Raw genomic sequence first — 12,580 nt, 5'->3', positions numbered from 1 at the left:
ATACTGGTTCTATCGCAAAACTAAGGACAGTTAGATGCAATACATAAAAATACACAACGCAGTATACATTCCATATTTCACAAAATGTCATAAATCACAAAATTAATTTCTATCATATCCAAAGTGTTTTTAGCAATAAAAGACTTGATAGAAATAGAAGAAAATACAGAAATTATGTTCGGTCTAGTACTGAAGTAAAAACTGCAATTTTTTTTCCCTTTTTAACCTTCATTTACTGTATTTTTACATTTACATACATTGAACAGAGAAGCACAGTTCTTTTAAATACAGAAGAGAAAAAAAAATCTGAACAAGATTAATTTAAAATTATTTTTAAAAAGCTTTTATGTTAGATCCATGGTATATTAAAAATACTACCTTGGAAATAAAAATTTAGTAATTTTAAAACAGAGGCTGGTGTTTCCTTATTTATTTTAAGCTCATAGTCTCGCAGCCAACCTGATAAATTCTCACTATATGTTACGTAACACTAAACGATGTCCTGGCCAATTAATCCATTTTTTGGCTCTGATTCAAAGCTACTGAGGTTGAAAAGCTAGACCTCACTCATTCTGATCTTCAGTTCTCTCTTGATTTTCTTTGCATACATTAAACTTTAAGCTGCTCAAGTGTTTTATCGCTCTAAGGAAAAAATAAGTTAACAAATAAGCAGTCAGTCAGAGTTTTCTAACTAGCCACTATGATATAATTAATCTGCTGGGCAAAAACAAATTTCAAGTATAATACTTATTACCTTTCTGTACATGAATGCCTTTTTATATTATTTGCTAGGCATATTTATGTATGCCTAAATCATTACCATAATGCAGAACATGGAACATGGAACAATTAATGGTGCCAATATAATAAAGTGAAAAGGCTGAAAATTTTTTTTGCTGCTTTTTACTTGTTTGAAAACAGTTCAACTTCTCACTGCTTAAAAAGACACAGAGGCGCTTGATCATATTTACAGCAAAAAATAGACGGCCAAAACTTTTAAATAAGTTAAGTTGATCAAATGTATTTATAAAACTTTTTTTCCAAACAAAGCTAGGAGACAGTCTTATCTGATATGCAGTGTTGACAAACAAACCCAGCCTATTTTTAGAAACAGCCTTAAATTTCCTCGGACTGGGTTTCTTTCCTGTTTTTCCTACAGCCTTACCTCCGATACAAAGAGCAAGTTAGAATGGTGTTTCCCATGCACATGCAGGACGCGAAGGAGTCTAACAGGCTAGCTCTGTAACAGTAAGCCAATATGCTAATCCACAGCGAATGCATATGGAACAACTTCCTTTCCTTTCATTCAGCTGAAGCCAGTGGCACTATCGGCTTACAGCACTACGCCTGCCTAAGCTCTTATTCACTGCAAGGTGGAAGGTCAGGGTGGACAGATTAGAGCAGTGGTGACAGGGTAGCAAGGATGAGAGCTGCTCTGCAGATCAGGATGCTGATGCTGAGTGACTTCAGAAAAATCACTGAATACTGAAAAAATCTACCAGGAAGGACAAAAATCTTCGTGGAGGAGCAGTATGTTGAGTCCCTCCCACACACTTAGTTCCACATTTAAGACCAGTCTTCAAACAACAAAAGCTTTTATAGACAGCTTAAAGTCAGAACACTTAAAATTTCTATGATCTACACAAAATCATCTTAAAGTAATACAGGCAACACTTGATGAGCAGAATTTCGTTCTTCATTACCTGTAGTAATACACTAACTACATTAGTTTTATTTTAAGTGGAAAAATAGATGTGCAGGAAAATAAAGTTGAAAGGGAGCAAGGATGATTTGGTTGTTAAATATTATCATACGACCTGAGAGAACCTGAAGGAGAAGACAGAATACGTTAGGGCATATGAATCCAACATACAATTTGCAAAGAAACATAAATTTGCTTCAACATGCAGTGGGTTAAGTTTTCTTGCATGGATGAAAAAAATCTCTCTCCTGTTTGCTTTTTGCTTACCAGTCTAATTTCAAATAAAAGCTTTTCAGTTTTTCTAGCACATTTATTTCCTTTTTAAAAAATAATTTCTGCTATTTTTACTGCTACTAGAAACAAATTGGGAATGCTGTGGTGTTCTCTGTATCTGTCTTACTCTTTTACACATATATACATATCAACACATGCTTCTTCATCTGCTATTCTTAATATGTGTTTGCCTATAGTTCTGTTCATTTCATTAGTACATATATAAAGCAGATAGCTGGACTGATTCCAAATCAGTTAGATTCAGATGAGTAGATCAAGACATCTGATTCGAGGGCTATAACCTTCAAAGGCTGGTGACTTCTGAGTCAAACAGAATGGAAAGAACTCTGGAGACCAACAAATCCCAATGGCTACTTCAGGACTTCACCAGTGTTCCCAACACTTTTTGAAAGTTCTTGCAGGCTTAAGGATTACAGTATTAAGTATTTAAAGTTCCTGTTAATTGATAAATTGTATTTCCTTAACACTGATAAAGCACTCTAGCTAGAAAAGTTGAAGGTACTACAAAACTCAAATAGTACTGTGGGCTTTCATTATCCAAGAGAATCTAAAAAGGAACTTAAAATAATTCCAGAAGCTTTGTTGAAGTAATTCTCCACATAAAAGAAACCTTCCAACTTAATGACACGGTCACATGCAGACAAATTGCACTTAAAGAAACACATAGTTACATGCTATGGTCTTACAGTCTTCAGCATTTTTTCTTTTTGCAAACCCAAACGTAAAAAAAAGTAAATAATCAGACTGCTTACAAAAAGAGGAACTTCATTTTTGGCGGGCTTCTGTTCACTATATGATTTGGCAGAGGCAGTGGTAGCTGTCGGAAGATTGGTCTGAGCCTTGAGAAGGGAAAAGAGCTAATGGACAAATGAAGCAGATCGCTTGACCGCTCCTGTCTCTCTCTCCTACATTCACACACAGACACATACACGCGCGCACATATACACACACACATGCACACCCACTATCCCTTCTCTGCAACACAGAAGAATCTTGACAGAATGGCAGGAAACACGCACAGAGTGGTCAGGGAAGGATATGATGTCAGCAACCACGAACAATAAAAGGTGTAAAGGTGCTTCCTTCCCTAAACTGTTCCAGAAGTGCAAAATGGGAACCAAAACTCTCCACTTCCTTCTCCGAGCAGAACTGTCTGAATCTGCTCTGCTGCAACGCCCCAGACAGAGAGTTCTTTGAACAGTCACACCAGGGGCAATAAGGAGTATCATAACAGGAGAGTCAAAATATTTAGTTTATAAACAAGAAGGCAGCCAGAGAAAAACTAAGTTAAAATGTGCTAGGGTTTAGCATTTTCATGGTTTCTTTACAAAAGAAACAAACTTGCCATAAAGATGTCCCTGTTCCACTAAGCAGCTTGCATTCTGAGTGCATTAATTAGGTTAAAACTAAAGAACCAAACCAATTTTTTTATTATCCTGATGTAAGGAAGCAAACAAGAAAAATGCTGTCCCCATTCTCTTACCATTCTTATCTTGATAAATAAAAGTAACTTCAAAGATCTATGAAATCTTTTTATGCAAGCCTTTCTGTTTACTCAAAAGAGTTTTGAATCAGATTCTAAATAAAAATCAAAATGTATTGAGTAAGAATACACTAGCTATTTTTCTGATGAAAAATTAGCTGCAAAAACTGCAACATAACCATGAAAATCCACAGAGGGGAACACATATTGAAACAAAATGGTCACTCAAGCCTTTTCTGTAAAAGCCCTAGCTGACTATGTTCCATATACAAAGACAGCCACACAGTGAAGAAACAGCTGGGCATACTGCATCAAATAAAGGCACCGATCATTTTGGGTCTGTCACCTTGAGCTGGATAAAGTAGAAAGAAATATAGAAAAGGGTGAAAGTAACAATTATCTGTCATGTTATCCAACTGAGATCAGCTGACATTAAAGATAGAAGTGGTCCTTCACATTCAATGTGGTTTGGTTGCATGGTCATTACAGAAGACACAGTTTGGGCCATTAACAGAAAGGTTATGATAAAATTATATATGTCATCACCACGGCAGTACATCGGTAAAGCAGAAATGGCACGATCTACAGTATGGTTATCCAGGCAGAGAGCCATGCAAGAAATGAATCTGAGTCATCTTAAAGTTTCAAACATCTGTCCACAACACTCTGATTTAGAAATTAAACATAACCTACATTTATGTGTTTTGATCTTATGGGCAGGCTGCCACATGAAAAGATTGGAAGGGAGTTCATTTTAATCTACTAAATTTAACTCTCAAGAGATCATGCGTTTTGCTACAGGAAGTATAAAACAAACATTTAAGCCATAATGGATATAATGTAACAGATGAAATACTACAGACTACTAGAGAGAGAGTATGCCAAACTGAAAAAGTCTGTACAGAAAGAAAATATTTGTAATCTTTAACTACTGAAGCATATTCATCTTTTCATTTCTCTAACCTGATTCCTGATTTATGGCATGAGTTTAATTTATAATGGAGAACAATTCAAGGGCAATAAAGTTCTGCATCAAAGCAGGAGTAAAATGTTCATAAACTTGCAAACTGCAAAATCACTCCCTATATGTAAGTAGTTAATTAAAAGTTTTAGAGAAAACTTGATCTGAATTAATATATCTCTAATTTTACTACTGATTTTGAAAGCATCTGCTGAATTTGTAAGATTTCTATTCCAACCGATACTTCATTTATTTAGTTATTTATTTGTAAAAGTTAGCAGAACGTGTTTATTTTTAAATCTGAACTTCAGGAGATATACCTTATTTGCTTTTCACATCTATATTTGAACATATTCCTATTAATTAACTGCAGAAAATTCCTCTCTTTCAGCCAAGTTACTGTCCTGTAATCAATGCCATTATTTGTATGCCCAGGAGGAAGAGGCATGAGAATATCTAGATTGTGAATTGTTTGGAATTTGGAGTTAAACACTTCTGAAGACTAGTTGTAAGAATACTTCATCTCCCTTGAATCAGACAACAGTGGTCACTGTCGTTTACAACTCAAATACAGTACCAAGTTATCTCACAGAGCAAGAACTTACGCAATGTGGGTGGAAGAGTTTCACTTGCAAAGTTCCCCTGAAGAGTTTTTCTGGGCAAACTAAGCATCATTGCCAAAATAGTGCAGAAGATGGTACTTCCTAATAGTAGTCCGACTTCATTATGCCACAGACCCTAATTTTGAAAAGACTAAGTTATCCAAACACTAAATATCTAGTCTGTAGCCACCTGTCAATTGAAGGTGATCCACACCTATATGAGAAGGAAAGGAGTGACTTCAGCTTACCTTCCACAGGATGTCCTGAGAGTCATCCATCAGGCACAGAAGGAGGGTTTTCTGAACAGGACATACATGTTATACGAAATCTGGACATGCTGATACAGATCCATGATAGGAGGCCAAAGGCCTCCCAAGTGACTGTGGAATTTGCCACAGATGGTGAGTCATTCCTTGCAGCGGTGCACCAAAAGAGGAAGCAACCACTGTCAATCTAAATGAAAACTGATTGCCTGCAGCCCAGTAAGAAGAGATATGTGCCTGCTACGCTTGATGAAGAAAGGAAGACTTAGCTAATTTAAAACATTTTTGAAGAACAGATGAAGAAGAATATTTGATTTGTAAAGCAAAGAATGCAGACACTAATGCATATTTTAAGGAAAGCAATTAAGTGAAATGCTAGTATACTAAGAAGCATACCTGTGAAAAGTTGATTTTAAATCTACAATGACTAGCAGGTGACATTTCAGTGTCTGCCCATCACCCCACTGGAAAAAATGGAAAGCAAATAGTTTGAAGAAAAATTTTACAGGTTTATGATTAAGTTCGTGATGTACCTTTGGCAGCTAGACAGACATAATGGGAGTCTGACCAATAAATATGGAATAGGATCCTTGAAGTGCTTGGGAGACTGGCTCAAGCATAACAGTTTATTGAATCAGACAAGCTAATAATGCAAGGAAAAAAATAAAGGACTGAAAACTGAATCTCCTAATTGGTCTGAAATGGAGACAGTGACTAGGAATGGGAACCTGTCTGACAATAGACTAGGGAAATTGGACTGCTGCAATTTCATCTAGGAGTTTTGATAGTTTTGAGCTAATAATTTGACTGGATTGCATTATAGTTAATAGATGCGTAATAAACACCAGGAAGGGTGTTTTACAGATTCAGTCTGTCATTTACTGAGTTGGAAGAGAAGAGGAAGCATTTCAGTGGTCAACAGAGTATGATTTAGCACCTTGTGTGTTGAAAAGGTATCTTGGAACTAGTCTGATCTTGGTCTACCTGTATTTAAAGACATCTTTAATTCTGGGTAAGCTACTAGTGCTTACAGTTTGGGACCAGTCTAATACGAATACAAAGAACTTTGGAGACTGTTGGCTTATTACAGGAGAAGTCTAAGATCTGTAGAGTTAAGTCATTGCATCACCTGAAAGCAGTCTCTGGCTGTGGTCAGATCTAGAATTAAAAATTTGTTACTAGTGCTTGTACGTGAGCAAGTCTGTGGTGAGGAACATAAATCCCCACAATGGCTTTTAAGAATCAGGGGACAATTCCAGGTATTATTGGAAAAAGCTATGTACTGCAATATCAAATCACAGACTTAACCTGGGCACAAGAGTTCGGTAATGCCAACACCAGTGGCAGACAATTTTAGATTGTCTTCTGTTGAAGAAAGTAAGGATTGATTCTCAAAAGGATTCTTTGTTACCAGAAAAGATTTTTGATTACTTTCTACTTATAAATTGCTGAATTGGAGAAATGCGAGCAAGCTTGGTACATGCCCTTAGACAAGACAGCTGGAGCCAGCAGTGTCGGAACTATGGTCAATGATCAGTCTTGAAGCAATAGCCAGAGTAGATGGAGAAGAGAATTAAATTTAGGGTAAAACAGGTGGACTTGTTCAGATCTACACAGAACTGGTCTCCTTCATCTTCATCCAACAGGCTCCAGAGGAACTTTATACATTCTGACCCAGGATCCTCCCCTTTCTTACTCAAAGGGCACTGTAATCATGCCTATCTATGTTTAACAACACAAGCTGAGTTCTGCTATTCTAGGTTTGTGCTGCACCACCACTTCATCTGTGTGAGGAGGAGCAAAGATTTGGATTGTAGAAACCTAATAGTTGTATTTTGAAAAGGGATATCTTACACATTTGTGAATGAAACTTTTCAGGAAGTTTTTAGAGAAAAGAGCTTTTGGAAACAGGAATTTTGTGGCATGAATAAACAGGACAAAACATAAGAACCCAAAGTCTCTTTAAAGTACCGAGCAAATAAATGAGTGACTACTGTATTTGGTTAAAAGACTAAGCTGAAAATTAGGAAGGATCATCTAAGGAGGTAGAATAGCGACAAAATTGAGGATGCAAGTACCTTAAAACTGGGAACGTAAGTCTAGAAATGAAGAGCAGAAAGACTGAGGTGTGAATAAGTTTCTCATTAAAAGAAAATATGTGCCTCTGCCAAACAACAGATTCTATAGAAATATCGTGAAGGGGTTAGTAAAACGAATTGTTTTCAACATGACCAAAGTGAGTGACAAAAGTTGTCGAGGTAAAGCTTGAATGAAAGTAAAACGGGTTTGGGTCAGTGATGGGAAATATCTTGACAGAAAACTGTATAGATATGTTAAGGTAGTATAACTTTTTTTTCTGGCTGGGAAGTGTTGCTCATGGTGTTGCCATTTTAAGAGTAACTTGAGTAATGGCTGGAAGATGAAAGAAGGGAGAAGGGGTAGGATTACTGCTGGTAAGCACAACTTCTGTGATCTTACAGACATGGATATTTGAATAAAAGACAGCAAAGAACTTTGTTAGGTATTATTTTATGGAGGTTTGTGATTTGTGACCATGAAGAGAAGCTGAAAATTGAGAGACATTGGGAGAGAGCTCAGTTATAGAAAATACAGGCAGCAGAGCCCTGAAATAAAACTGACACAGAGAAATGGCTTTGGAGTTACTGCTGATGGGAAAGGGAACTCAAACATTAATACTTGATAATGGACATTAAGTCTTGCTACATTTAGAGATCTAAGAAATCTTTGTAAACAAACAGTATCAAGGAAATACTTGAGCCACTTGTCAGTTTCCCTGCTGTAACAGAAACAACCTGTAATACCCTGAATTTGGCTAGCTACTGAAGCCAAAAGGGGACAACATCTCTTAAGCATATCCTCTAACATCATTCAGCTTCCTACCAGAGAACTGAAGCAATCAAACTTGAAAAACTTCAGGCAGGTGTCCCCGAGCCACAGAAATTCCTCAAAATCTGACCAAATCTTGGGATATCCATGGAAGCTGTATGTGTCAGTCTCTCAAGCTAAACAGCTAGTAGTTTGCTGTTATCCTACTCAGGCTTGAAAAATTTGGTTCTCTATGGTCTTAGACATTTATTTATTTATTTATTTATCAACAATACATCTTGTATGATGCAAAGCAATCACTGACTTGTCAAAGATGGACTAAGTGTCAGGCAGATAAGATTTTAAATCCAGAGAATGCCACTGATTTCTATGTAGCTACTCCCTTATACTAATACAAACATTGAGAACAGATCCATCACTCGTACTGAAAAAGAAGTTAGATAAGCTTTGTAAGCAGAGTTATTATCTAATGTAGACTAACCAAGTTGGAAAAAATAAGTGGCCTTTGTGGTGTACAAGCCCTTCTTTGGATCCTCAGTGTACCCAAACTCATCCTTTTTTTCTAGCTATAGCAGCTGGTCTAATGAAATATATTTTATCTCTGCCTAGAAACTGTCTCTTGTTTGTGGTGTTAGACCATCTCAGCTCCAACTACACTACCACAGAAACAGAAAGTTGATTTTCCTACAACATAGACCTAAACACACAACTTTCATATTGAAGTACCTTTATTAGTTTTCTAAAGCAACCTCAGATCAGTACTTCCTTCATCTGGCAATTTGTTTCTTAGAAAGGAATGATTAGATATAGAGATGTTCTCCTTCTCTCTTTTGTATACCCAATTCTAGAAACACACCCTTTTCCCTTTAATTCCTGACCTTCCTAGAAATGTTAAGAATTAAATGCAGTTCTTCTGAAATGTAAAGTAGAGTGCACAACATGGTGGAGAGCTGCTGAGCCACTAACTGTCTAACTGTTCATTCATTCTGTGTAAATGTTAATATGATAAATATGAGTATAAAAACTATGAAACTCCCTGAACTTAACTGCTTGCCCAGAGACAGCTGTGGGCTTAAAATGAGGAGGAAGAAGGGGAAAAAAAAAAAAAAAAAAAAAAAAAAGCAAGGGAAATATGCCAATCTTCCCAATGACCATGACAGCTGAAAAGTCTACATTAATGCTTCCAATCCCACTCAGACTTTTTTTTTCCCAAGGACAAAAGGAGATGGAATGTATGTCAGGTACATAATAAGGCTAATAAAAAAAATGGAAACACCTGCATTTCACTGAATAGGGGTGAGGAACTGCCTCTGTGAACTACATGTCTTTTTCTAATGGTAAAGCTCAGGTTGCTGCTTTTAAATATACAAAATACACACAATTTAAGCAGAAACACAGGAACTCAGAATCTATCTGTTCTAAAAAAAGGCAAAAAAGAAAAGTACAGTGGCAGTATAGCAAAGATGCACTTATATTGTGATTACAAAGATCTGATACCTCTTATAAGCCACATGATAGGAAATAAACCTTGCACATATATTGTCTGGTGCCTCATGTCTAGAATTTTGCATGTTCAGGATGAGGCATCTGTTAGAAAAATGGATGGTTCTGACTATGAAGAAATAAAATACATGGCCGTATCTGCTGGTACTAGTACACCATCACTCATTTGCTAAAGCTACTTGCTTTCTACCTCCTGGCTGTATCTTGATAAGAGGCATCTCTCTGAAGATCCAAACTGGATTCCCACTGGTTTGGAACTAGAAAAAATGCATAAACAGATAAAGCTGTAAGAAAGGCAAGATAACATGGAATTTGCTATGAGGGAGAAAATAGAAAAAGATGACTCATGGGAAAAGGAATGGGCAAGGTGCCTGAACAACTGACTTATGTTGTCTGTTGAGGAAGGAATTTTCTGTTGTTCTGGCTTAGTGGGATATTCTACAGATCTTTTTTGTCCTTGGTGGTGGACAAAGGGGCAAGCAATAGGTAAGTTTCTGTTAACAATATTCACATGAAAAGAGAGAAGGAGAGAAAATGGAGAAACGTAAGATATACAGGACACTGAGAAGTTATGATTTGATATGATAAAAAGCTAGAAAAGCTGCACATTAGAAATAAAAATTCATCTTGAATAAGTTACAAAGACATAAATAGCCCTATCTAATTTAGTGTGCTGTTCAACCACGTCATAGTTCATATTCAGTTTTTGAAAATTGTATTAGGTAACTAATTCATACTTTCCACATGAGGATTTGTTCTTCTAATTTTTTTCACAGAATCGAAGTCTAACAGCTCTCACCTCAAGACCTGTAAAAGCAATTTTTCTACTGAAACTGAAGGTGTTTACCACAGAGGTACACCTACCACTGTCTACAACTACAAAAGCCACAAGTGAGCATCACACCCTGCTTGCTGAACCTCAGCTGTAACCACTCCATTAGCACATGCAGCTGGATTTATTTATTTTATTTCTTACACATACAAAACACATTGCATTTGGCAGTAGCCAATGCAAAAAGTCAACATCCTTGACAGATATCAGAAGAAAACAGACATATAAAATGTGCTTAATTTGCAGAGGAAAATACAGCGCAATTTGCTTGATAGTCTCCGTTCTATGTTGAATGAGCATTTGTTTCTTCTAAATGGATCATTGCCAGTATTGCTCGTTTTATTATTGTCCTAGAAGCATGCTGAAAAAACAAAACATAATCAATACAAAGATACATTAGCTAAATCTTTTTGTGGCCTTGAATGTACATTATGTTTTCTCAGAAATGGCACTTTTTGAGCTCTATTGATATGCAAGGTGATTTCTGACAAAAAATATTCTTAGAAGCAGACAGCTGCGGCAAAAGTAGCAGGCAGCATAGTGTAAAGAATTGAATTAAGGTTGGGGTGCAAACATGGCTGAGATCTGCTCCTTTTTCTGCCAAAAATATTTCATGCCACCTTCATTTTTTACTTAGTTGCTCTGTTGGAAACCCAGGCATAAGAAAGCTGGGGATTTGTTCCTGCAAATGTTCTAAGTACGGTGAAGATTTATTACAATAGAGAAATTCTGAGGGTTTCCAGTAAATATACTATAATTCTTATCTGGCATAGTCAGTGAGTATGTATGCAAATAGAGAAGATCATTTAGCAGATTTAAAAACGTATGAATGTAATGTTAAGGGCAAGATTATGATAATAAAACTATTAATATGTGTGTTTAAAATCACTGATTTCAGAATGTTACAATTATCTTGTATATCTAAAGCATTTATATACACATGTTGTTCTAGCACTACAGCCCTTTATGCTAGTGTGTATATTCTTGAAATAAAGATATTTGACAGCACTGTCATATAAGGTCCAACACGGTACACAGCAGATTCATCAATTTCCTGTTTCTTACCCTCTCTCTCTCTTACAGCATCCTAATCAACCTAATTAAAGCTTCGTTCATTTGAAACCTCAGATGACAATTTGTTTAACTCTATCCCACTGTGGTCTTTTTATAAAGAGAATTAAATTTGATCTTCTGACAGCAATTATTAAATGATCCCAACTGGCCCCAATTAAGACACATGGCTCACAGGCCTCAAAATCCAATAAAGTGCCAAGCCCTCTCTTTCACTTGTACATCTTCCTTTACCTTGCTTTATTTTCTTAAAGCCAATTAAGCTCATCTTATCAAGTGGAACTGAATGCTGTTGTGTAGACTAATTCAAGATACAATGCATCAATTTACTTTTACAGACATACTGAAGTAGGGACAACATGCTCAAAATCATCCTTTTGAAACCCCTCCCTGATTCAATTCACCTAGCTTTAATGCCTTTCACTGTGCTGCACATGACCTACATATGCTTACTTTTAAAATACTGCCTACAACGAGCAGTGATTAGAGAAATATATTAAATATCTATGGTACAAGTTTTGCACTGCTTAAAATTCTCCTTATAGTAATATATCTCTTCTTTAAGCATTTCCACTTGGTTATCATCTCTTCATTTCAGAAATTCAAAGAAATGTGACACTCGTGTAACTTCTGAGGTTAACCTTCTTTTACCTTTAGTTTCTGCTCTAATTTTTCCACACATGTTCAGTAGTATGCTGTGAAGAAATGTTCCCATGATTTCACGTAAAGGCAGGTAGCCCCAGGATTTGGAACTCATTGATTGTGTGCTACTCCAGGGAAATAGCTGAATTAAAACCAGCCTCATGAGACCAAAGTAGCTTCCATACACATCTGGCTCTTCTTATTCTAAACTCTAACACCTGCCTGGAAATTTAACCCCCATCTTTTCTCTGAAGAACAAATGGGACAGATTTATCTACTGCCATTTGGTTTAGGTCAAAGCTGAGCCGTGTGGTGTTCTGCTAAATTAATTGCAATGTAATTGATATTGTTTGACACAGTTTTTGAAAAGATGATGCTCC

General features: G+C 36.4%; 1 protein-coding gene across 19 annotated transcripts in view; it reads right to left on the bottom strand.

Moving 5' to 3' along the window:
- Positions 1-12,580, bottom strand: part of MEF2C (myocyte enhancer factor 2C) — a 141,860-nt gene that overhangs the window by 80,750 nt on the left and 48,530 nt on the right. The window contains exon 1 of one of the 19 annotated variants that reach the window (XM_030004627.2): positions 2,749-2,981. The exons of 16 other annotated variants lie outside the window; for them this stretch is intronic. The gene's annotated coding sequence lies outside the window, so the exon portion shown is untranslated. Of the gene's footprint in view, positions 1-1,165; positions 1,381-2,748; positions 2,982-12,580 lie in introns of those variants that run through there. 2 more of the 19 variants (XM_030004631.2, XM_030004630.2) reach the window with 2 other exon arrangements.

Source organism: Aquila chrysaetos, chromosome Z, assembly GCF_900496995.4.
Source record: "Aquila chrysaetos chrysaetos chromosome Z, bAquChr1.4, whole genome shotgun sequence".
Classification (NCBI taxonomy): domain Eukaryota; kingdom Metazoa; phylum Chordata; class Aves; order Accipitriformes; family Accipitridae; genus Aquila; species Aquila chrysaetos.
This window is presented reverse-complemented; position numbering and strand designations above follow the sequence as displayed.